This window comes from Lepidochelys olivacea (genome assembly GCF_965140295.1).
Source record: "Lepidochelys olivacea isolate rLepOli2 genome assembly, chromosome: 11".
Lineage (NCBI taxonomy): Eukaryota > Metazoa > Chordata > Testudines > Cheloniidae > Lepidochelys > Lepidochelys olivacea.
In genome coordinates, this window is record NC_140421.1 from 29,209,447 (window position 1) to 29,236,233 (window position 26,787).

The 26,787-nt window shown below is 41.5% G+C and overlaps 1 protein-coding gene across 1 annotated transcript in view; it reads left to right on the forward strand.

Annotated features, from left to right (window-relative positions):
- GALNT13 (polypeptide N-acetylgalactosaminyltransferase 13) overlaps positions 1-26,787 on the forward strand; it is a gene marked incomplete at its 3' end in the record, with an annotated part of 686,573 nt that overhangs the window by 212,776 nt on the left and 447,010 nt on the right. The window contains exon 3 of the mRNA XM_084642901.1: positions 21,143-21,224. The remainder of the gene's footprint in view (positions 1-21,142; positions 21,225-26,787) is intronic.

Sequence of the window (26,787 nt, forward strand, 5' to 3'; positions counted from 1 at the left end):
AAGGGGCACCAGCTGTGATCATTATTTTTAACAACTTTTTGAGCCCAAACACATCAGGAAAGCTGCTCAATATGACAAAAAGGGACATACTAAATCAGTGAGGAGGGGATGAAATTTGCCACTCCAGTGACTCCCCGTTATTAGGCCTGATCTCTTGGTTGGCCTGAAATAAGTCTGTAAGGCCCTCAGACTGTACATCCTATACCAACAACACACCCAACACTGCCAAAATTAAGAGTATTAAAATAGCATAATGGTCTAAGAGTGATTCTCTGATCTTGGATATGTGCTCCAGAAAATATATATTGTGACTTAAAACACCACTGAAAATTAGATAGCATCTAATATGGAATGCATTTTATTAGAGGTTCACCAAGACACCCCTCCCCCCAAACAATTGTAGTGAATGGTCAGTGTCATCTTACTGACAGTCAGTTCTAGTATCTGGTTCTCGTGTGATTTCACAGTGGTTTTGCATTCAGATTTAGAACTGGCTGCAGTGGAGTACTTAAACAATAATAAAAAAATTATAATATTCTGTTTTTCAAACATGGAATTAATTTTATAGAGATCTGAAAAAACAACAACACCTGATTAAAATTCTGCATTCAGTCCCTGGAAAAATCACGGAGCAGGTCCTCAAAGAATCAATCCTGAAGCACTTGCATGAGAGGAAAGTGATCAGGAACAGCCAGCATGGATTCACCAAGGGAAGGTCATGCCTGACTAATCTAATCGCCTTTTATGATGAGATTACTGGTTCTGTGGATGAAGGGAAAGCAGTGGATGTATTGTTTCTTGACTTTAGCAAAGCTTTTGACACGGTCTCCCACAGTATTCTTGTCAGCAAGTTAAGGAAGTATGGGCTGGATGAATGCACTACAAGGTGGGTAGAAAGCTGGCTAGATTGTCGGGCTCAACGGGTAGTGATCAATGGCTCCATATCTAGTTGGCAGCCGGTATCAAGTGGAGTGCCCCAAGGGTCGGTCCTGGGGCCAGTTTTGTTCAATATCTTCATAAATGATCTGGAGGATGGTGTGGATTGCACTCTCAGCAAATTTGCGGATGATACTAAACTGGGAGGAGTGGTAGATACGCTGGAGGGGAGGGATAGGATACAGAAAGACCTAGACAAATTGGAGGATTGGGCCAAAAGAAATCTGATGAGGTTCAATAAGGATAAGTGCAGGGTCCTGCACTTAGGACGGAAGAACCCAATGCACAGCTACAGACTAGGGACCGAATGGCTAGGCAGCAGTTCTGCGGAAAAGGACCTAGGGGTGACAGTGGACAAGAAGCTGGATATGAGTCAGCAGTGTGCCCTTGTTGCCAAGAAGGCCAATGGCATTTTGGGCTGTATAAGTAGGGGCATAGCGAGCAGATCGAGGGACGTGATCGTTCCCCTCTATTTGACATTGGTGAGGCCTCATCTGGAGTACTGTGTCCAGTTTTGGGCCCCACACTTCAAGAAGGATGTGGATAAATTGGAGAGAGTCCAGCGAAGGGCAACAAAAATGATTAGGGGACTGGAACACATGAGTTATGAGGAGAGGCTGAGGGAGCTGGGATTGTTTAGCCTGCAGAAGAGAAGAATGAGGGGGGATTTGATAGCTGCTTTCAACTACCTGAAAGGGGGTTCCAAAGAGGATGGCTCTAGACTGTTCTCAATGGTAGCAGATGACAGAACGAGGAGTAATGGTCTCAAGTTGCAGTGGGGGAGGTTTAGATTGGATATTAGGAAAAACTTTTTCACTAAGAGGGTGGTGAAACACTGGAATGCGTTACCTAGGGAGGTGGTAGAATCTCCTTCCTTAGAGGTTTTTAAGGTCAGGCTTGACAAAGCCCTGGCTGGGATGATTTAGTTGGAGATTGGTCCTGCTTTGAGCAGGGGGTTGGACTAGATGACCTTCTGGGGTCCCTTCCAACCCTGATATTCTATGATTCTATGATTCTGTGATGCTTGGAGTAACTCAGATACAAATTGTTCTTTAAAAATACTCCAGAAGTCTTGAAATAGGAATGGGATAGTAAAAATACAGTATTCATACAACAGAAAATATGTACTTTCAGGAGTTACAAAATAAAATAAATCATGATGCAGGAGGGAAGATTTTAAATGTCCTCAGCTAGAAAGCTTTATGTAAGACTTATTGGGCATCCCCCAGAAACCACAACCAGGACCTTGTATCTCTATTTAGTCACACACAAAAACACTGTATTAAGATGAGTTAAGGTTGAGAGTGTGGATAAACAATGGAAGGGTAAAAAACAGTACAGGGATGTTGTAATTAACCCAAAACAAAATAATATAAATCTAGGAAATTCAGAGTTAAGCTTTCAATTTAAAAGAAATCCGAACATGTTAAGGTAAGAAAAACACGGTTAAGACCCCAAAGCAACCTTAACTCTGCCCACCAGTGATATCGTTCAATAACCGTTTGATTAAAGTATTTTAGTGTTTGTGGTAGCAGATTAATTACACTGATTTTTTTAAAGACACATTTGATATTTTTAATGGAAAGACTTTTGGAGGAGAAAGATTTGACACAAAATATACTATTTATAGTGAGAGTCACAAAAATAAGATACACGTAGGTGAAAGCCTGGCCCCATTGAAGTTGGTGGGAATTTTCTCATTGGCTTCAGTGGGAGTGGGATTTCACACTAGGAGCTGCACAGGAAGATATAAAATGGCTCAAGCTAAGTTAGAAAGCTTAGAAAATTACTGAGATTTTGCAAGGTCAGTTCATCATTTTCAATATCACAGTGGAGAGTGACAGACCCTTTCTGTCTGAAGCATGGTAGAGTGGAGCAGGAAATGGTTTTCCCAACCCATGACAGTTTTTGAGATTTTGAAAACTTTTTCCTATCCCGAAATGTTGAAATCTCAAATTGTTGAACTGATAATCAATCTGAAAATAATTTTGGGTGAGGTCAATCGAAATCTTTCAATATGGGATACCATGGGCTGTTAGGTGTCCAGTCACTGTAAGGTAAAGGATGTTCGTGGCACTTTACAGAATTGGCTGACTGACTAATTATTGTAACAGCCTTTGTGGTAGGTAAATAAAATCCCTATTGTACAGATGTAGTAGCTGAGGCAGAGAACAGCAGAGGCCAATGTTTAGAAACAATTGTATAAAATTAAGCATCTATATCCATATTCAGGCACTTAAGTAAGAGTGGCCAGATGACCTGCAGCTTCAGAAGAAATAAAAGGGACAAATTTAAGTTGTGATTATTCTGAATCCTAGTGGCCAGGCCTTGCTGACTGTGAGGGGAATGTAAATAACTTTGAATCTTAAGAGGGAACAGTGACAAGCTTTCAAAGCTATTGATTGATTTTACATCAATTTACACTTTCAAGGCTATCTTCAAAGAGCTAGAAATGCACTTTTCTTTTTTTTAAAAACGGAAAGCTTTGTATTTCTAGGTCCTCAAAGTCCAGCTCTGTGGGCAGGGATGGAGGAGTCTCTGTGGCTGCATCAGTAAACAAGGGTTCTCAACCTTTTTCTTTTTGAGGCCCTCACCCAACATGCTGTAAAAACTCCATGGCCCACCTGTGCCGCCACAACTGGTTTTCTGCATTTGAAAGCCAGGGCTGGCATTAAGGGGTAGCAAGCAGGGCAGTTGCCTGGAGTCCCATGCCACAGGGGCTCCTGCGAAGCTACATTGCTCAGACTTTGGCTTCAGCCTCGGGTGGCAGGACTTAGGGCCCCAGGCTTCAGTTCCAGGCAGTGGAGCGTTGGCTTTCTGCCTGGATCCCAGCAAGTCTAACACTTAATGGTCCCCCTGAAATCTGCTCGTGGCACCCCAGGGGACCCTGGACCCCTGGTTGAGAACCACTGCCTATAAGATGAGCTGATAATCATTCCTTGATTAACTTCAGACAAAAATTAACCTCTCACTGAGAAAACAAGCACATCTACTAGAACAGACAGACTTCAGTTAGCCAAAGAACAAAATAACTGCTCCTAAAAATATGCTGTACCCTTAAAGATTTCTGAATGCTTTAATGCAACGTAATGAGCTCTTAGCTCTTGGATAAAAATAGAATTTTTTTCTCCACCAATCCAGACTGTAGTCCTGGAAAGCACTGTATATTAGTCTATTAGGTTTAGAGTGCAATAAAAACATTTATCTTTGCCTGTCCAAATGTAGAAAGACAAAAATCAATTTCTCTGGAGCCAGTTGTCATTTAATGTTCTCACTTTAGCAACATGGCACAATCTGTGTCACCAATAAAGTTAGATTTTGTGTTGTTTGTTCCAGGAGTGCAAAATGCACTTATCTCTTAGATTGCTTTCTACTGCAGTTTTCACAGGAAAGAGCCACTGTGTCCCTTCTGTCTTTGAGACAGCTAGTGTCTACTAAAGATGGTCAATCAAGGTTTGTTCTTTGTCATTTTGCTGCTTCTAGCAATGTAATTAACTTCTTTTATCAGAAAGATGCAGAAGAATTAAATAAGAGACTAGACACAATCCACACTAGACTGTCTTCTTGCTACATCCTGAATTTCCTCCCTTGCTTTAAATACAAATAGGATCCAATATTCGTTCCTAATTGAACCTATGTATAATTGATTATTTCATCAAAGGTTGACCATGCTTCAGCCATCATTTGAATAAAGAACTTCCTTTGGTATTTTTCAAAAATGAAATTGAAAAGGAATGTATAACAAATAATTGAATGTAATAGAAACATGTGGATGAATCTTTACATATTAATGCCCTTTCTTCAAGTGCAGTCTGCTAATACTCCATCTTCTCTTCCTCTCATACAGACCAGAGGCAGTGCAGTGAACTTAATGGAAATTTTGCCATTGTCTTTAGTGGGGCCAGGACTTTACCATCTGATTCTTAAGTGGCAACTCTCTCTTAACATCCTACTTGGACAGGTAATAGTGCCTAAAAGCCACAAATGGAAATGACATAGGTATCTACTGAAAACTGTGTCCAAGAGGGAGGAAGAGACAATACCTGCAAGACACGGCCAATATTCTACATGGGGAATACGTAGCACATAAACAGTTTGACAGATCTCTGGTTTGATGTAAACATGCTGGGAAATAAAAAAACTATACAAACCTAGCCAGGGGCGGCTCTACCAATTTTGCCGCCGCGAGCAGTTGCTACCAAATTCCCTCCTGCCGCCCGAAAGCCGCTGCGGCAGGAAGAGCTGCCATCAAATTGCAGCCGTGGGACACGGACTGCCACCCCATTCTAAATGCCGCCCAAAGCACCTGCTTGGAAAGCTGATGCCTGGAGCCGGCCCTGATACCTAGCCCTTTCCACATTTGGGCAGAGACCAGAAAACAAGCAAGCAGTGCTGAGGTTCCCTAAAGGAAGCTATTGGACCAATAACCTCATTGTCTTTGACTAGTTGGCTTTGTAATGGTTTTGAGGCAGACTCCTCTGAGGAGGGTATCAACCAGTTTCTGTAAGACAGTGAAATAATGCCCCTGGAAGGGGAAATTTATTTCTGTTAACAAGCCCAAAAAATGTACTTGTTTTGCCTACAACAGAGGCAAACAAAATAATTGCCCCAGCTGCCTTGGTTTCTGAGTAGGAGCCACTGAAGATTTAAAATGCACAAGTAGCAATTGTAGCTTTCTTTAGTAGTGGTGTGTGTGTGTGTGTGTGTAATTATACACACACATACAGATATAGGGACCGATCTTGGTCTCTGGTCCTTCCCTTTGCACTGCTCCAGCGGTGCACACCAGTCACATCTCTCTGGCTGGGATGATCTCGTGGGTATAGAGGTGAAGTAGCTGACTCCTACACACCCCAACCTCTGCAATCCCTTAGGCTGCTCTAAACTCAGATGGGGCTGACATAAAATGGACTGCATGATCAGAGAGCTGTAAGCAGCTCCAGGAGGCCTCCCCTGGTGCCCTGCAGAGACTGCAAGCAGCAGGTGATCTGACCATACTGTATATCGTAGGAGCTCTCTCTGTCAAAACATAAAGGTAGTTGGTCTAAATTGTGGGTACCGAATGAATGGGACGAGTGCTTGTGTGTTCAGAGTGCTCCCCTGGTTGTCTGGAATGAGCAGCTTACTGACATTTATTAGCATTTTTCCTCTTCGCTGCCTTAAGGCATTTCCATAAAATCCTAAGTGCTCTGCTATTCTTGTAGGATAAGCATTGTGCTCTTGCAGCCGCACTGCAGCTCTCAATGCAAATCTCTTTTTGTCTATTCTGCAGCTGATCCCTGTACAGAGCTCTTATTGTTAGAGTACTGAATTATTTACTATTCTTATTGTCGTTCAGGAGCTGTAGTCAAGGACCAGAACCTCATTGTGCTAGGTGCTGGATAAAGCCCCAAAAGACTGTCCCAGCCCCAAAGAGCTTGCAATCTAAAGAAAAGCCATGAGATGACAGGTGGATACAGACAAACAGATGAGGAAGTGTAAGAAAATAATGAGACAATGTTGGTCAGCATGATAGGCGGTGGTCCACATCAAGGATAAGAGAGAATGTCTGGTGATCCAAAGGCACAATTTTTTTCCTTCTAGTTTATTAACTCTGCTTTTTGTCCCAAGGGTTTAGTGCTCTGAGTGTCTCTTCACTGTAAGCCTGATTGCACATGGACTACAGTGTGTGGCTCCTGACTTACAGGTGTGAGAAGGTCAGAATTAGACACAGTTGGTTTTTTAAAAATACTTTTGACCCAATTCTGCTTTCAGCAGCATCAGTGATCTTGAGCAATTCTGTCTCCACTGAAGTTCCTCCAGACTTACACTGGTGTCAGAGAGAAGAAAATTTGTCTCTTTGTCTAGCTAACCAGCTGCTTTGACTGTCCAGGGACACTTCTTTTCCTATACAATCCCTTTAGATTTTCCTCTAGCCCTTTTTATGACACTTTCATCTCTTTCCCTTTTTTCTCCCCAACACACTGAAGTGTCCCTTCTTCCATCTGCCAATTACACTGAACCATCCTTTTCCTTTCATTAGGCTTGTTTCCTGTTTTGATATATTAGATCTGACACACTTCGCTCCATATACTGAGTCCTGAGGTCAGGAGTCCATTTCCCGTCACTATTTCTTGTGTATGTGCTTCAGCCGAGCATACTAAATTAAAAATATCAACTGGTTGGAGAATATTGTTTTTAGCTAAGGAAGCATTCACTATGATTTTCATGTCACTGTCTAAAACTCCCTGATGATTTTCATCATTTGACCGGAATGTTTTCTTTAAATTCTCTTCCTCAGGGAATACCCAGCGGCATGGAGCCCTGTGATTTAACTGCTCTAGCTGGCAGCCCTTGGAGTTGGGATTTCCCAGTGCTATCTCCAAAGGGATGATTCTGGAACATCTATCCAGTCTGGGCCTGATTCACCATTGTGTAACTCCAGTTTGATGCAGGTTTAACACTGTTTAAATCAATGTTGTTACACTGGCATAAAACTGCAGTAACACAATGCGGAATAGAAAAGGAGGACTTGTGGCACCTCAGAGACTAACAAATTTATTAGAGCATAAGCTTTTGTGAGCTACAGCTCACTTCATCAGATGCATGTGATGAAGTGAGGTGTAACTCACGAAAGCTTATGCTCTAATAAATTTGTTAGTCTCTGAGGTGCCACAAGTACTCCTTTTTACGGATACAGACTAACACGGCTGCTCCTCTGAAACAATGGGGAATCTAGCCCTGGGTGTCAGTTTTGGAAACCATCTGAGGCCATCAAACCAGCACATTCAAGAAGAGCTCACTGAATGGCGATCTGAATATCATTCAGCATGAAAGGCAAGCAATGACTTTTCTAGGCAGCATGGTCTTGTGTTTAAAGCATGGGACTGGGAGTCAGTCGACCTGCGTTCTGGTCCCAGTTGTAACAATGACTCATTGAGTGAACTTAGGCACGTTATTACTTTACTCGGTCTGTTTCAGGATGGGGTCCCCATTTAGTATGGGTTGTAGTTGCTTGGGAGCTTACATTCATAACTTTGCTAGACACTAAAAATCATGGTCTTAATAAAATACACTGAATTTATGGCTTATTACAACAATCTGAAACGCACTAACTACAACCATCTGAAACCCACTGTCCTATGACTACATGGATGTTGGTGGGCCACTTCTCCTTGAATGGTCCCTTAGAATATGTGCTAACTACTTATGCTGTCCTGTGTTCCTTTATTTTCTTTGAATGGTAAAAACCACCCTGTGCCAGGTTTATGTGGGTACGTCTTGCCAGTAAATTTTAAAAAAGATATTCACAGAAAATAATAAATGAGTAGAACCCATACCATCAATGATTATTGTTTGGGGTTGATACCAGACAGGCTCAGGCAATGAATGGGAAGAGCATCAGGCATCTGTGTTAAAGAAAAACATTGGAGGATGAAAAATACAATGAGTTCCCAAAATGCAAACATTAATGCAGTGCTGAGCATTAGCTTTTAAATGCACAAAAATCAGGAGTTTCAAGTTATGGTTCCCACAATAATCATAACAGCCACAATTATATATAACTTTTATGCCTTTATATATGTGTAAAGTGGCAGAGTTATGGTGCCCATAACAACTATAACTCTTCCTTTCCTGACTTTTTTGTGAATTTCAAATCTCCTCCAAGGGCCCAGTCTTGTATCTCTATTGGCAAAACTTCCATTGAATTAAAAGACCTTTAACTTCAGTGGGCGACTTTCCCACGTAAGTATTACAGAATTGGGCCATGCAGTGGTGCTTTAGCACAATTGTTTGCATTTAGTTACCTTTTTAACTATTACACTTAACTTTGATATGGCCCATGATATATTTGCCTTCTTATCCACATAGACAGCAACAAGATTGGCCAGTTTGCAGATACAATATGCTGAGTGATTCTGCTGTTATTCACTCTTTAGATCTATTTTTAAATTTGAATAATTAATACAAGTAGGTAGTTTACCAGAATTAAGCTTCTAGAGATTCAGTTTTAGTCAAGAAGGGACAGTGGCCTTTCTAAGAGTAATAAAAAGCAGCCTTCACTAAAACTTCAGTTAAGATCATTAAAATTGATCTTTTACTCTGATACTGATCAACAGTAAACTTGATTTTAGAACCTTGGATGACATCATAAGAAACAGATAGGAACTCTATTACAGATAACAGCAGATTTTTTCTCTTTAGCACAAAAATCTGTAATATTATGATATTCTTTATTAATCTTTTGCTCAGTCTTGGAAGAAGCCCATGCATCACTATAACATTTTCAGGATATTTGAGCAAGTAATATTATGCTTTGATCTGATCTAGCTGCCTTTTTATGAAATTCAGCAATCTCTTAACATCTGTGGGAGTTATCTGTTTATTGATGGATCTCTAAATACATTTAGGATTATTTTTGTAACAATGTCAAGAGTCTATTTTATTTTTTTTAAATAGCTAAAGAGGGATTAAGTAAAATTTGGGAACTATTTCCCATGGGACCAGATTAGCCACAGATCCAGTAAGTAACCGTCTTAAATGTACAAGCCTTTGTCAATGCCAGGAGGATCTGTAAACAGTTGCTTACAAGATTTTCCAAGACTATGTTACAATTACTCCCATAATTTGAAGGAAAATCCCTCAAATCTCCCTTAGTATAAATTTATTTTCAATGGGATATTGGCTGGGGGACCCTTCACAGGAAGCATATATCTGGGAGGAGGGGCTGGGGGAAGGTTGCAATTTGTCAATTGTATATGAAACTTGGAGTTCAGATTGTAGGCTTGGTATTTTGATTTTTGTTTTTGTTTTTTTGCTAATTAACTTCCAGTTCCAGGTTCTAAGCACATTAGGAATAATCTATTCTGTTGAATTAATACTTTAGCAATATACTCAACTCCTTATGGCTTTGTCAGATTCTAAGTAAATAAAACTATCACTTTTTCCTTTCTTTTCTTCATCCCTTTGCCAAACATCCCATTCTACCATTTGGAATGGCTGTCTTCAGAGAGGCAAACTCTACAGTCTGACAAACACAGGTCAGAATAATCTTTCCTTCCTTATTGTAAGCTTTTATTGTACAGCATTAATGACAGCTATGTGAAATGTTCAACTCAGTCCTAAAATGTACTCAGAAATATCCTTGGTTAGAGTTCAATGTGCATTTAGGTACCGGCAGTGCTTTGTTAGCATAATTTTTGCATCAATTAATTGTGAGAATTATTTTTTTGTCTTGCAGTCAACAAACTTTTTCAGGTTACAGTTTGCATTCAGACTGAACTCATTGGGAAAGGTGATATGGTATTACTCTTCTGTCCCTTACTGGCTGAGCCTATGCTGTGAAAGCAGGAGGTTTTTGGTGTAGGCCATGGTCTGATTCTTGGAAGGAGTAACATAGTATATTATTCTCTTCTATAACTTCCCCAAATGGTGAGAATGTGTGACACTAAGCACCCTCTATTCATACCCTACCCAGTAGTGTAAACAATATGCCTCGTGAAATGTACTTGAAAACTAACAACTCACTGATTATTAATGTTCTTGCATGATATAGGTACACGAGAGGGTTAGGAGTTATGGATATATGGTAGAATTGGGACTAAAGTGTGTGTAAACCAGGCATTTCGGGGGGAGTTGTTAAACAGGTCTGTCCTAAACAAAGGAATGTGTTTTTACCTCAGATTACATATAAGCACTAAACAGAACCATCAAGACAGCAGGGGGAGGAGATGGCAGGAAACAGAACAACTTGCATTTCAGCAAACACAAGAGGGGGAAGAGAGAGCACAGTGCTTCCTTCACTACCAGACTCCATGTTGCTTTCCTCACAGCTTGAATAAACTTTGCTTTGGAAGGTAGAATCCATTTCAAAGGCTATCTTGGGTCTATAAAGACGGGGGTGTGGAGGCTGAACCTCAAGTGATAAGCAAAGGAATCAACTGATTGAGTACAATAGTACTGTATTATAAGAGCACGCAGAGGGGGGGACTGCTGAAAGCAGGGAATCAGAAGCACAGCTAGAAAGTGCTGTGGCACAGGGTTTGCTAGGAGTGGTGGGATACCAGCACAGCTAAGTAAATAGCTATAGGCCAGCACTCAGAGCTGGGAAGACTTCTGGGAGTGGTAAGTCTCTGATACAGATAGGAAAACTGGGGGCCAGAACTCCACTGAGAGCAAGGTAGACTCAAAATGGTAAGTGATGTTTTTTCACACTTTAGGCGGTGATAAATCTTCACTGGTCTGGGTGAGGGAAACTGAGGAACTCAGGGTTACAGAGCAAGTGGTGATACAACCCCTCACTGGTTTGAATTGCCACCCAGATCTTGAAAGAATGGTCGTCGTGTCCCAGATGTCTTTTACTCTGATAACTTCTCAGTTTTAGAAGGGAAAATGTGAGCTTCCATATCATGCTTCTCTACAGGAAACCTTCCAGTCCCTCCATTCCTTGTGCAGAATCATGATTGGAACCTCTTCCATCTATCTTCCACTGGCTCACAGTTTTCTCTAGGTTCCTACTTGCTGTATTAACAGTTCTCCCCACTCCTACCACAAGCACCCACCATCTACAACATCTCTCTCCTCCCTCAACAGGTTCTGGGTGATTTTTGCTTCAGGTGCATGAGACAGTGCTTCACAATGTGAATAACTCTGCCTCTCCCTCCCACCGGTACCATGCTCCTGTTGCATCTCCACCACCAACCTGCTCATACTCTTCATGACAGTGGCTCTTTAGATGCCTTCACAGAGTCGTAGATTCTGATTGTCCCTAGTGGTGCAAGTAGAAATCATTTCTTGCCGGTACTGCACTCATGGGAGGGACACAAGGGGGGCACATGACCTCCCCATGTGACCGTCCATGTGACTCCTCCCCACCCCGCCCCGAGCCTGGGGTTCCCACGCTCTCCCCGTCCCCTCTAACATCCCCCTTTGTATATACAAACATCAAGATGCTTAACTACTCACTTTCTCCACAAATATGTAGTATTCAATCTGTTTATATGGAATATGGGAGTTGGGTGAGGAGCCATTTCAGCATATGTATGACTTATTAAAAGACAAATTTTAAGTAGAACTGTATCCTAAACTGCTTTATGGTATTGTACCCAAACATTGCATTTCAATGGGGGATTCAACCTCCTTTATAGGAACAGACTCCTGAAACTCTTAACAGTCAACAGAAGTGGTCTATAGTCATGCAAATAGTCCCATTATCTTTGGTGGGATTGATCAAATGATTAAGGGTTTACAGAATTAGGTTCCAAGTTTGTAAATTGTTCTGGATGAAACTGACAATGCCTGAGCTGTCAGATCAGAAGGAGCTTCATTCGAATAAAGGAGAGCAGATGTGTGATAAGTCTTAGCTCCGTTGCTAGGATGAGGAACACATTTTCAGCAAAGCTCTTGGCAGATTCCTGAGGCAGCTAATTTAAGGCCATCAGTGTCTGGCATTATAATCTTCACTTATAGTTCTCTCACCCACAAAGCTAGAAAATGAGGCATTTGTTTTCTTTGTTTTGCTGCTCCAGTTCCAGTTAACAAAATGCATGTTAGACTAGTTTGGCTGCAAAGAAAAATTCTATGTACACTGTGGATAACACCTGATTCCTGTAAGGCTGCAGAGCTGGGCTGACATCAAAATCCAAATATCCTCTGGTCAGTGCAAGCAGAGGCATTCCTCTAATGATTTGGACTTGATGTGATGCAGTTTGGATGTCATGGATAATTCAGCCCAATGGGGAGAAACAGAATCAAAAACACTGTTTAAATAGCTTCCATCCCCCCACTCCACCCCTCTTGAGGACTCCTGACCAACATAACAGCACAATACATATGTATTGTGCTGTTAAAGCCATTTAAAGAATGAATGCCCTCCCTAGCCGTGTTCTGCTCCTTTAAGGGAGCAGAGCGCATCCCCACCCCCAAGTCTTTCCGATACCCCATGCCCACTAAAAATCTCTTGCCGATACTGTGTACTGGAGAGTACTGCCCTACTTGCACTCCTGATTGTCCCCTACTTATACCATGCCCTGGTTGACTGCAGAATGCCTAGATGAACCTATGTCCTAGAGCTCAGGCTGAATCTTGTCCTCCTCCAGGGTGCAGGCAGTTCTGCATACTCGGCTTCTTCACTTTTATTTGTTGCTTCTGGGTCCTCCTCTAATCTTAACTATATTACACTACACTAAAGCTAAGGGAAACCTCTAAATCTGCCTACTGATACTGTGCTAATGCTGCACAAACTACAAAAGGAACCTGAAAACCACTTTGTGTACACCCTGTTACCACTGTGTCTAATAAATACTGGTAACAATAAAATGCAAATATGGGAGAAAATGAAGCAGGGACTCACACCAGATCAGGTCCTTTGGGGCATTTTGGCATGTTCAGTCATCTAGAACTCAGATATGAAAAGTCATTCAAAACTGGTGAGGGGGAAAAATTTGCATTGAGTTTATTTCCAAAATAGTGCAAAAGGTCAAAGTAGGAGCATGAATTATGGTTTTGAAGTGATTTGCCCACGGCTATTTTTTTTTCCTAGTGATTTCATGAGAGTAGAGTAATGTTGGACCCAAAACAAAACCACTGATCAGAACATAACTGAACTTCAGTTAAACCTTCAATCACAGCCCAAAATTTCTCGCTGCTTGCTATCTCTACTATCAACTGAACCAACACAGCAGATCTGAACCATCCCAGGGAATTTTGGATCTGAATCTGAACTTTGTGGCTTGGGGCCCATCTTTAAAGAAAATCTTCTCTCTGTGAGTGTAGTAAATGACTATGCTCTGTTATGTTTCATGGCCTAAAAATAGAATTTAAATTAAAAAGAAAAAAAAATACTTTGCTGGAGGTTTGCAACGTAACACTACTTTATTTCTTAGAATTCAGAGTAATAACACACAAGAACCCCAACAGAGGGAGACAAAGCAGCTGCTCCCTAAAACAAACAGCACATCTTGCCCCGCTTTACTGTAGTCTGTCTGCAAACTGACACTGATTACATGCTTTTTCTTAGAAATCCCCCTGCCTACAAGCAGGACTAGGAAAACCCCTCTGAATTTAAAGTAATAGATCACAGATTGAACAGTTTTCAAATATACCACACTCTATAGAGGAGAAGAGCCTCCAAATTTGTAGTGAAATAAAAATTGTTTTGAAATTATCTAAATTCAAATCTATCTACAGCACTAATAAATCTATGATTTTACATGCTCTCACTATAAACATGTAAATATAAAATAAGTAAGTAGGAAGCAGCCCTACTGTCATTTTGAGGAGTCCATCTAGACCAGTAGTTCAGAGTTACAGAAAGACACACCAGTAGCAAAAGGAGTTCTCCACATCTCTTTATTTAATTTCTTTGGGGGTGGGGAAAGGAGGGATGTTTAGTCACCTATATAATGCTTATTCTTGTCCTAATCAGATGTGCAGGGGCTGTAGTGGAGTGTAGTTTGCCTCTGAAGCCCACGCTTTCCAAAATGCTTGCTGTTCCCTATATGTCTGCTTGCAGCTCAGATCTTCTGGTCCTGATGGACATTTCCTGTTGCATTTATCATTAAAGCTTTAATCTAGCAAATCTATAAGGTGCACAGCGGCACAAAGCTGTTGCACTCCAGTAAGTGGAGGCAATAAGTGGGCACAAAGAAATGAAAGTGGTAGAAATAGTCTCCTCCATGCTAAGCAGGAATAAATCTCAAGTCCCTTCCATGCCTACTCTCACGTGTGCAGGATTAAAAAAGGGAAGTGGAATGGACAGACAATGGGCATGTCTGAGATGTGGCCTTAAACATGACTCTTTATTTTAATGAGGTGCTTTGCTATGTGCTCATCTCATAGGTCTTACTTCTGCCACTTGTAGGAGTATCTTGCTTGCAGTGCAGTAGTGCTGTCATTAATGCAGAATCAGGTTCCTCTGTGCTCCCTGTTCTTCCCATCACTTCCTGGCTAACTTTGCTTATACGCAAAGTGCTCCCCACCTACATTGTGAAGAATCAAGCTCTAAAATGGCATCAAATAGGGATTACCTGGCTACTCAGTTCATATCAATGGGGACATTAAAGTATTTGCAAGTATCTGCAGAATACTGCTTTAAATTTTCTCTGAGCTTATATACTGCAAGTAAATGTTTTTATAATCTGCTAAAGCAGTACTAAAAGTACAGCAATTTTCCTTCAAAGCTCTTTAATAACATAACTGCTTAGCAAATCTTCCTCATCATTCATATAAAGACATGGTGCTATACAGTTAGGATGTCATAAAAATCCACAGTAATCAATAAAGCACGGGGAAAAGACTATCAGTCTCCTTTTTGTTTAATTATTCTTGATGTCTGACTTCTGAAGCCCATGGACCCTAAAGATTTAAAATGTAATTAGCCCACCTTTGAGTGATGTTGATTTAGACTTCATGATTTTCAATCATTCTGTTGACAGATGTCAGATGCAATGTAGAAGAACTTCCATAACTTTCTATGACAGATTGACAAATTGTCAGGAATATAAACAGAAGTTACACTAGGACTCACAAGTGCAAAGCTAGTGGGAAAACTTTTCAGTATGAAAGAGTCATTTTGCTGCCTGAATATGAGCTTTATGAAAAAAAAAAGTTTGTTGCCCTAAATATCAATGGATGTGTATGCCGTGAAACAGTCCATACATTTATAAATGCACGTAAATAATATTGTTGTAAACATGTTTATTAAACCAATTGTTTTGATGCCAGTGAATTCCAGGAGGTGTTAGAGTACAAATCCAACAAAAGAACAGACTCTCAAACAATTATTTGTAACAGGATATTTACCAGCATTGGCATTAGGGAGACAGTGTAGCCTAGTGCATAGGGCTCTGAACAGGGACTCAGGAGCCCTGGTTTCAATTTCTAGCTTTGCTACTGGTTTGACTGATCTTGTGTGATTCACGTCACCTTTCTGTGCCTCAGTTTCCCCATCTGTAAAAGGAGTATAATGATACTGACCTGTGTTGTAAAGTGCTTTGAGATCGAAAGATGAAAAGCACTTATGAGAGATAGGTATTATTATTAGAACTTGAAATAGAGTATTCTAATGGTGCTCTAGGGCCAAATTCCCTCCCCCCTTTGCACAAAAACATATGGAAGTCGAGAAATTCAACCACTTTCCATGTGTTTCTAGCACTAGAAAAGCTGGTTTCTTCCCTCCCTGGTCCCTTTTAGGATGAGCTGGCAGATGGGTGGAATGGTCAAAGAGGCTGGTCTGGTCTTCTAATTGCGTGGAGATCAAAAATTCTGGGGGAGCCCTGGCCTGCAGGTCTTGTGACATCCATGCAGATGGCCTGCCTCTGTGTTGCTTCTTCTCTCCAGACAGCATGCTGACTCAGTACCAAGACTGCCATCTGTCCCCTCAGACTGTGCACAGACCTGACTGTGCACTACCTCCTGCTAGGTAGAAGTTATGGGTCAGAAGTTCAGAGTAGTCCAAGTGCTTGTGCAGTACCCAGAGGTTTTAGGGCTCATTCTGTGCTGCTGTTTGTGGGGGCATACATCAAAAAATGCTGTTCTCACGGTTCTGCCCCAGTCCCCTCCCCAGATGAGAGATCCACCCCAAATCCTATGGAACTTTTCACATTTCTGTTAGAAGTTTGGGGTATTTTCTGGACCTATCTCCTCAGCATCCCTCTCCCCCTATACAAATGCTCAAGGCACATTGGGTTCCCTTCCAGACATGGGACAAAGAAGGCTATGTGGCCTTTAAGTGGTAAATTTGACTTGGTGCACCATTGGATTCTATTTTAATCTTTAAAAGGATAAAAGAAAAGCATTTTGGACATATATTTAGTATGCATTTCATAATACTTTATCCAGTAAACAATTTTTGCCACTAATGTACATACTATACGGTATATATTAATTGCATGATGGTTTGCCCTATAATGTATCACATACAAAAACTCCATTAAAAGAATGTATTTAGGTGGCAAAGTCAGGCACCTGAAAATTAGCGAATACCAGATTTATAATTGCCCATGTTTCAGAGTAACAGTCGTGTTAGTCTGTATTCGCAAAAAGAAAAGGAGTACCTTAGAGGTGCCACAAGTACTCCTTTTCTTTTTATAATTGCCCATGGAACCTTAATTCTGTCCCCTTGTATGTCCATCCTGTGTACTGAACAAGGCAGGGTGACTGCTGCCATCTTGGCCAACAGACTGCAGATTGAAACGGGGACCTCCATAGCTAAAAGCCTGAGTATTTACAGCTTAAGTTAAAGAAATAGGCTCTGTAGCTGAGGCCTGCAACAGACTTGCATCTTCTGTAGATCAGGAACAGATGGGGAAACGTACACACCAGTGGGTTACTTGTGCATCAAAGTTGTCTTGTCCTCACACTGGAAAATAGAAGTCTTGCTAATGGGTAGAGGAAGCGGTGATGAGAAGGTTGGTTTGTTTGTTTATTTTTTTGGTCCCCATTTAGGCTGTGATCCAGCAATGGACTTCAATAGAATTACTCGCATGCTTACATGCGCTGGTAAGTGCTTGGCTGCCAGATTGGGAACTTATTGAGGATCTTTCTTTGAGGGCAGCGAACCAAGATAAAGATCTGGGTATTACAGTCAAAGCACATCCTTCCCACAGAAGGCTCCAAAGATCTATTTCCTAGCTACATGATTTGTGCAGGCTATTCCACTGTTTACCCCTGCGTGACCTTGCAACACTACTACCTGGCCTCCTGACCACAAGGCTTGATTACAGTAATTTCCTCTTAGGAGGGTTTACAGCAGGGCTTCACTTTTTCATTTACAGCTTGTTTAGAATAGAAAAACATGTTTGCTCACTGGTTCAAGCATATAACACCTCTTCTCAGCTGTTTATGTTGGCTGCTATAAAGTGGTATACGGACTTCATGTTGATACTGTTGGCTTTTAAAGCCCTTAACTCCATAGGTCCTAGCTATATAATTGAGACCTTAAGTATTATCCTGACAGGAATTTGTTCGTGTTCTTTCTCTCTCGACCCCCACCACCAATCCCAACATTGCCATCTTAAGTCAAAAAGCAGTTACATTTGTATTCTCATGGGTGCTACAGTGTGAAACTTTCTCAAACCCATCCCCATCCCCCTTTTAAAAAAACGATTCTTTTTTTTTACTTGAAGCTGTATTTTCCAATGACCATTGTTAGACTCCCTGTTTGTTACCTTTTTTCCTTCTGTCTCTTTCCCACTTCTTTTTTTAATGGACATTCCAATTTGCATTGATCTGCCTGAATTAAGAAGGTGGATTTTAATGATGTTTCTATTGTACATTTAATTTGGTTTTGTTTGTTCCACAGAGCCCCAAGCACCTTTTAAAATGCAATAGAAACAAAATTACTATAAAATATTAGACACACAAAATGCTCAGAATTTGTTTTAGATTAAGCTTTTTTACAAAGCATCCATTGATGCACTTATTTCCAAAGGTGAATATACTGTACTATGTTTCTGAAATTCTGTTTAAATGAGCAAATGTCCTGAGTTCCAAAGTCTAATTTCAGAGTAGCAAACCACAATACAATACAATACAATACAATAAAGTATTGTAGGGTTTTTTTAAAAAAAATTCCACACACCACTCTGACAATTACCTTTTCAGCATTCTGCGAGGGAAATCAGGCACAAAATACCCATTAAAATAACAGAAGTTTTCTCATTCTCAATTCCCTGTGCACTCTGCTGAATATGTCCCAATTTGTGTTTAGTTGCACACATTCAATATAAAAGCAGATTTGGAACCAGAGAAAGCTGTAAAATTGAGAACAGTAGCAAAGACCTGGTTTTCACACCTCCCTCACTCTGAGATTCCTTAACATAAGAATGTCGATGCTGGATCAGACCAACGGTCCATCTAGCCCAGTATCCTGTCTTCCAACAGTGGCCAGTGTCAGATGCTCCAAAAGGAGTGAACAGAACAGGGCAATTTCAAGTGATCTATCCTCTGTCATTCAGTCGGAGCGGGTTAGGGTCCCTCACCATCTTGACAAATAGCCATTGATGGAGCTATCTTCCATAAACTTCTCTAATTCTTGTCTGAACCCAGTTATACTTTTGGTTTTCACAACATGCCCTGGCAGTGAGTTGACTGTGTGTTTTGTGAAGACATGCTTCCTATGTTTGCTTTAAATTTGTAGCCTATTAATTTTACTGGGTGACCCCTAGTTCTTGTGTTATGTGACGGGGGTAAATAACACTTTTTCTCCACACTAGTCATGGTTTTATAAACCTCTATCATTTCCCCCCCTTAATTGTCTCTTTTCCAAGCAGAAAAGTCCCAGTCTTATTAATCTCTCCTCATATGGAAGCTGCTCCATACCCCTAACCATATTGTTGCCCTTCTCTGTATTTTTTCCAATTCTAATATATCTTTTTGAGATGGGGAGTCTAGAACAGCACGTAGTATTCAAGGTGAGGGCATACCATGGAATTATATAGTGGCATTATGATATTTTCTCTTTTATTATCTATCCTTTTCCTAATGGTTCCTAACAGTGTTAGCTTTTTGACTGTTGCTGCACATTTCACAGATGTTTTCAGAGAACTATCCATGATAACTCCAAGATCTTTCTTTTGTGATATCAGCTAATTTAGATCCCATCATTTTGTAAGTATAGTTGGGATTGTTTTCCAATGTGCATTATTTTGCATATATCAACATTGAATTTCATCTGCCATTTTCTTGCCAAGTCACCCACTTTTGTGAGATTCCTTTGTAACTCTTTGCAGTCTGGTTTGGATTTAATTATTTTGTAGCTTTGAGTCATCTGGAAACTTTCCCAACTCACGGCTTACCCCTTTTCCCAGATCCAGGATATGACCAGGAGAATTTAATCTCCTTGACATTATTTTAAATCTGACTAATAGAGAGAGCTGAGTTTGGTACATAAGAACCTGCTGATGACTGCGGTGTCTGTGCGTGGCCACAGATTGTTTTACTTGTGTGTAATATGATCTGATAAAGCAATATGTTTCAAAAGGAGAACCTATTTTGCGGTGCTTAAATTTTGCATATAGGGTGTTATACGGGATTCCTATCTTGTAAGTAGGAGAGCTGCTTCTGAAGAGAAACCACACCATTGTTCATTATGGGATTGTTCTCTCAACATAAGGAAGATGTAACTCTATGAGAAACTATAGTACAATTTAGTTGACTATTTCTGTAGCTTTCAAAGTAGGTGCAGTCAATGGATGTACAACTATTCAAATATGTATATTGTAAAGCAATTATAAATGAAGATAATTCATTTAATACTTCAAGACATTCTAGAAAAATTGAAAGAGGAAGCAACCAAAGCAGTTTCCTGACATGCTTCTTGCTGGAAAATTATTGTGAGCCTGAGTACTTTGAAAGTTCTAGCGTCATTTTTGTATTGGAATTGGAGCACGAGATAACCTATTTGGATCTGCTCTTCCTAAAAATAATCCTTTTTTGCAATTATCACCTTTCTTTTGATAATTTCACCTAGCTCTTTTACAGGACTTTGCTTCATACATCACACAGTGCTTTACATAGGAGGTAAGTATATCGTTGTCCCCAGTTTACAAATGGCAACACTAAGATGCAGAGAAACAGTGACTTGCCTGAGGTAACCCAGCAACAGAACCTGGAATAAAACCCAGGTTTTCTGAGTCCTGGGCCAGTGCACTGTCCACTAGGCCACGTTCTGAAGGAATGCAAGCTGTTAAAATGTTAAGACTCACAATACCTCTGTGAGATGCAATAGTATTACAGAGGCTGTACTTCAGTGCACTGTACCTCTGCACTTAGGTACAAGCTAACACAGATAGCTAGTATGACATATGTTTTTTAATTTAGAATATTGACACAAATTCAGTGTTGTGGTGCTGATGGAGGTTTCTTTGACTAAAGAATATATGAGAATTTAAAGAATGCTGTACCAAGGAAAGGAAGTTTACTGTGTCTTTATCCATTGACTGCTCTATGTACTCAAATTATACACATAATAACTTAATATGCCTGCCTGTGTTTTCTGCTGTTTTTCAATAGTCTTATTTTTACCTTTAATGCTAGGATCACAGTACTGTGGGAGCACATGGAATTCTTTGAGTAGATTACAGATACACACTTTTGGGGACACACCCATGTACTCCACATCTGACCTGGAACCCTATGGAAAGCTCTGGCTGTTGGGGAGCTGTATAATGTTCCATGAAAGGTAAAGTGTATTTTGAAGGCTCTCTAAATTCTTCTCCACCCTCAGGATCCAATGCAAACAAAGAAATATGAATGGGAAGTAGAGGATGGGTCTCTGTTTATGATCTACTTAAAGAACTCAGATACAGGTGAGTAACTTTTCTTCTTTCAAGTGCTGTCAATGCAGATCCCTCACACTTTTGAGATTCACAAGCAGGAACAAAACCCTAAGGTGGTGGGGGTAAGAAGGAGTCCTCACTGAATGGTGAATGTGGACATTTTTAACTTCTGAGGTCAGGTGGAGAAGATAATCCTTCACAAAGGCGTGGCCTGAGCTCCACGCAGCAGCTGTTTTTATTTCTACAATGGGAACATGACAAATGTATTTGGAATCTAGTCAAATGTGCTCTGGGGCTTTCAGGGACTGGGATAAGCACTAGCTCAGGAGTGGGAAAACTTTTTGGTCTGAGGGCCACATCAGGGTTCCAAAACTGTATGGAGGGCTGGGTAGGGAAGGCTGTGCCCCTCAAACAGCCTGGTCCCTGCCCTGTATCCGACCCCTCCCACTTCCCGCCCCCGACTGCCCCCCTCAGAACCTCCCCACACTCCTTGTCCTCTGACCGCCCCCTCCCGGGACCCCATGTCCCTAACCACCCCCCGGGACCCCACCCCCTATCCAACCCTCCCTGCTCCCTGTCTCCTGACTGCCCCGATCCCTGACAGGCCCCCTGGAACTCCCATGCCCTATCCAACCCCCCGTTCTCCATCCTCTGCTCCCGCCCCTGAACTACTGCCCCATTCAACCGCCCCCTGCTTCCTGTCCCCTGACTGCCTCCCGGGACCTCCTGCCCCTTATCCAACCCCCCCAGCCCTGGCCCCCTTACCATGCCGCTCAGAGCAGCATGTCCGGCAGCCGCCCGGCTGGAGCCAGACACGTTGCCGCGCTGCCCTGCATGAGTGCGCAGCCCCGTTGTCCAGAGTGCTGCCTGCACAGTGCCATAGCTGCAGGGGAGGGGGGACAGCAGGGGAGGGGCTGGGTGTAGCCTCCCCGGCTGGGAGCTCAGGGGCCAGGCAGGACGGTCCTGCGGGCTGGATGTGGCGCACGGGCCGTAGTTTGCCCACCTCTGCACTAGCTCATAGCACGTTTCCATACAGGACTTAACCCATTTTGACAAGTGTTGAGATGATCTAGCCTATCTGTCATCATGAAACCTGACTCTGTTGTCATAAATCACAACTAATCTGGGGAATTTATAGCATATTTTTGTTTTATTAAAGTAGCAGCTCCTTATGGGCCTTCTTAGCCCCTGGCATGTCTGACCTGGCAGTGAATGTAAGTTAGGGAGGATAATGGGTAAACTGGTGGTGTGATTTGGATGGAATCCTTGATTACATTACGGATACAATGGGGATGAGAATGCAGTTCCATTTTATCCTTGTGGAAGAGCATGTAAAAAGGATTAGCCACTAAAGGCTGGAGCCTGATGATTCTCCTGGCATTGGCTGCCTCATGTTCTCTCGGGCAAAGGGGTGTCAACTTGCTCCTGCTGAATAAATCATGCCTATGGCACAACTATCTCAGAGGCACTGTGCTACATGGGGGAGAGCCTGCAGGATTTTCAGATGTACCCATTTTAGCACCAAGCACCTTAACCACACCCCAGAACTGGCCTTTGGCCAATTTACTCCCTTACCCCATCTCAGCACAGAGCCCTTGAGCTCATATGGCAACCAATCCCATTCTTTTAGCCTCCCATGCTGTCCCATTTGTCTGTACAAGCTTTTGAAATTCTGGCTGTAGCGTACAATGGATAACCTTGGTATGTATTCATTATTCATCACTAATAGGTTATTAGTATCTCTTATCTCACCAACAGATAGTTTGTGCTGGTGATTTAAAAGATTGTTCTCTGGACTCACTGGGTAAATACCAAGCGGATATGAATTTAATTAGAGTACAGTTTTTTCTTCTTTCTTTTCTGTGAAGAGAGCACGGGAGAAAATATGTTCTAATAAACAATATTATTGGCTTATCTTTTTAAAGGTTAAATTCTTGTATAATTAAATACCATTCTCTTCCAATGATGTTGCAAAATATGGATGATATTAGGAATTCAAGTCCAAACCCGCACCCATTTAAAATCTCTGAAATTTCTGGGGTGTGATGAAACCTCATTCTTGCTGGCAGAAACTTACAAGCATGTGAGTGGCAAGTTTCTCTTCAATGACATTTGTACAGACTACAGTGAACGGAACTGCAGATTACATGTCTTGGAGAGACTATAATGTTTATGGATGTTTAAATGCTGTAGAGGTCTGTACACAAGCCAGACAGTAGCAATCAACAGGATGTGATAACACCTAAGCTCTGTCTGCACTAGTGTTTCCACCGTGGTTACCAATGGTGGCATTGTACTGGGTGGTGAATTACATGTCCAACTTTTGCTAGAGAAAAAGAGGAATCCTGAGAAGATGGGTGGGGTGGGATGGACGGAGATATAAGAACACTTCGGAGGGGAGGCATGGATATTTTGTGAGGGAAGAGTCCTGAGAAAGGAAAGTATAGAAGGATCATGGAGATTCTTGAGTAGCAGGGCAGGAGAAGCGTGGGAGTTGTCTTGAGAGGAAGGGGGTTTATACAAGGGAGGTGTCCAGAAGGCAGTGCAGGAAAATAAGCAAGTGCATGGGGTTGGTTCCTGAGGGGAAGAAGGGGTGGTAATGGGACACTAGATGGGCAGCGCTCTGAGTTACTACAGAGAATTCTTTCCTAAGTGTCTAGCCAGTGGGTCTTACCCACATGTTCAGGGTCTAAGTGATCACCATATTTGGGATTGGGAAGGAATTTCTCCCTGGGTTAGATTGGCAGAGACTCTGTAGGGGTTTCACCTTCCTTTGCAGAATGGGGCATGGGTCACTTGCAGGTTTAAACTAGTGTAAGTGGTGGATTCTCTGTAGCTTGAAGTCTTTAAACCATGATTTGAGAACTTCAGTAACTCAGCCAGAGGTTAGGGGTCTATTGCAGGAGTGGGTGGGTAAGGTTCTGTGGCCTGCAAATATGCAGGAGGTCAGATGAAATGATCACGATGGTCCTTCTGACCTTAAAGTCTATGAGTCGACACAAGGTGGAATCCTGAGGTGTAATGTATGTAATTATGTCCCTGTAAGGAGAAGTGTGAATCTGTGTTTTGTGTGCTCCATCTGTACCCATAAAGAGTCTTCCTGGCTACTGTTTCTCTATTGTGGGGAGGGGTCACTTTGAGATATATCAAGGAGGCTGCTACTGATTTGGAGGCACACATGCTTGCTATCTCATTCACACCCACACTCTCAGAGCATGCTCTTTGTCTTGTGCAGACTTAACATTTTTTCTTCCTTGGTTTCATTCATCTAAAATAAAAGCCGATTGGACTGAAAGTTTGGGTTTGATCTTTGTGTATGGAAAATATAATGAGGATATTGGAGTGTGGGAGGCTAAGGGGAAGAGGGGAGCTGGTGAAAGAGGGAAGGAGGTGAGGTAGGACAGCAGCTTTTAAACTACACAAAACCTGCAGCCCTCTCCACCAACTCCACTACACCCAGTGCTTGGCTGCCTCTTCAGCGACACCAGCTCACCCCTTCCCCTGTCTCAAACTGGGTGCTACCTTTGCTCATCCTCACAAGCTAATTTGCCAGTTGGTCTCTAATTGGAAAATCCGCCCCTGCATTTTCCTGGTATTCCTCACCTTTCCTTCTTTCATCAAATAAAGAGTTGATCTGCACATTACAGGCTGTGTCTACCTCTATAATCAACAATGGATAGGCTGCTGTAGAAACAGTCCTTTAAAAGATAGTTTAATTGAATATTAACTGGGGATGTGTGTCCTCTTACCTTTTAAGGATTTCTTTTTGAACCAGGAGGAATACACTATATCTTCCTGACTCCCTGTGGCAAAATCACAGGCTGCAAACTCATGAATCAACATTTATTCACCAAAACTATATTTGTGGTCTGAACTGGTGGCCTTGGGGTACCCTCTTTCATGCAGCGAACAAACGGCCAGTCCTGTAAGAACACCTTTCTTGATGGGAGTGGCTCTTACATATATACATAAGGCCCTTTGTTATGAGGTTCTATTTTCTTTAAAATTTCCCAGGAATTTATCAGTGTTTCTAAAAAAAAAATGTAAAGTGTGAAAATCAATAAAAAAAAGAAAAGAAAAGAAAGAGCCCGTGGGGTGAAGAGTGCGTGCTATTTATTGGCGGCAGTGGATGTGTATGTGGTTAGAGGAGCCTTCCAATCCTTACAGGCCTAATCCTGCAGCGATGGTGGGTCTCTGCTGCCAGGACCTGGCTCCTCACCCATTTCACTCCCCCAAACTGTGCGCTGGGGAAATGAGATGGGCAGGGAGCTGGGTGAAGGGGAGCAAGATGAGCAGAGAGGCCCTTTCAGCAGCCAGGACCCAGTTCCTTGCCCATCATGCTCCCCCACTGCACCAAAGCAGCAGCCACCAGCTGGCAGTGACTCTCTTCTGCACAGAGAAGTGCCTTGTACCATCTGGTAAGCAGTCTGCAAGTGGGGAGCAAGGTCCAGGGAGTTCAGCCAGCACTTGAAAAATTCAGGTTAAGAATAGGTAAAACCTGAATATTTGCTTTTTCAAAACCTGGGATTTTTTAGTGAAATTCAGTAAAAACTGAAAACAAAGGCCTTAACATATATATAGTCCCACTGACTTGATCTTAGATTCTGTACATATAATTACCTTTGTCAGCTCTGATCCTACAAGTACTTACACATGCTCAAACTTCCAGTGGGACTACTCAGTGTGTAAAGTTAAGCACGTACATGTTTTGTGCAGGATCAGGATCACAGATGGAGAGTCTTCAGTGGCACTAATCACACGAAGGACTACTCATGGGGTAAATATTTGCAGTAGTGGCCCAACATTTCTGATCCAAATCTCTCTCATCCCCACCCTGTGAGTGGTTTTTCAAAAATAGCTGAAATACCTGTACGTCCTCTGCCCATCTAGCATAAGGTGATGCTAAATCAAATTTCATACATCTGAATTTGTTCTTTCCTAGAGCTACTATTATCTTTTAAAATACAGGTATACTGGTCTGAGGAAAATCGGTACTATTACTCTTGTTTTATTAGCATGAAGTATGATTATATCTGTGCCTAGCTACCAAAAATATGATGAGGAAAAAAAAATCTGTGTATTTAAAAATAAAAGTTGATCAAACAGGAGAAATTCCATAAACAAAATAAAGAACTCTGGGTTGTGTAGTCAATTGCTGGAAACTACAACAGCTGATAAATCATACTCTGTCTAGTTCTGAGGAGTCCAGAATTATCATCATTATGAGGTTGTGGAAAATCTAGCAAATGGTTGGCTAAGCAACTCCAGGAGGAAGTATCAAGGATGATAATTCAATTAATGTTTAAGACTGGATTGTAATTGGTAAAATTACTAACTGTTTTTCTTTATTTTTTTTACAAAAGATTGTATCAACCAGAAAGATGTCTTTAGATAGATTGGTACAACAGATACAATCTTAAAAAAATAACAGGTGCAATTCTGACTCTTTCATTCATCATTAGTGAGATATTAAATCATCTGTATGTCTTCTTTCTTTGGGAAGTTCACATCCTCAGGAGCTACTTTTATAAGTATAGTCCTAGCATCAACCCCACTCAAATGAGATTTTCCTATTAATTCTGTAGATCTTTTC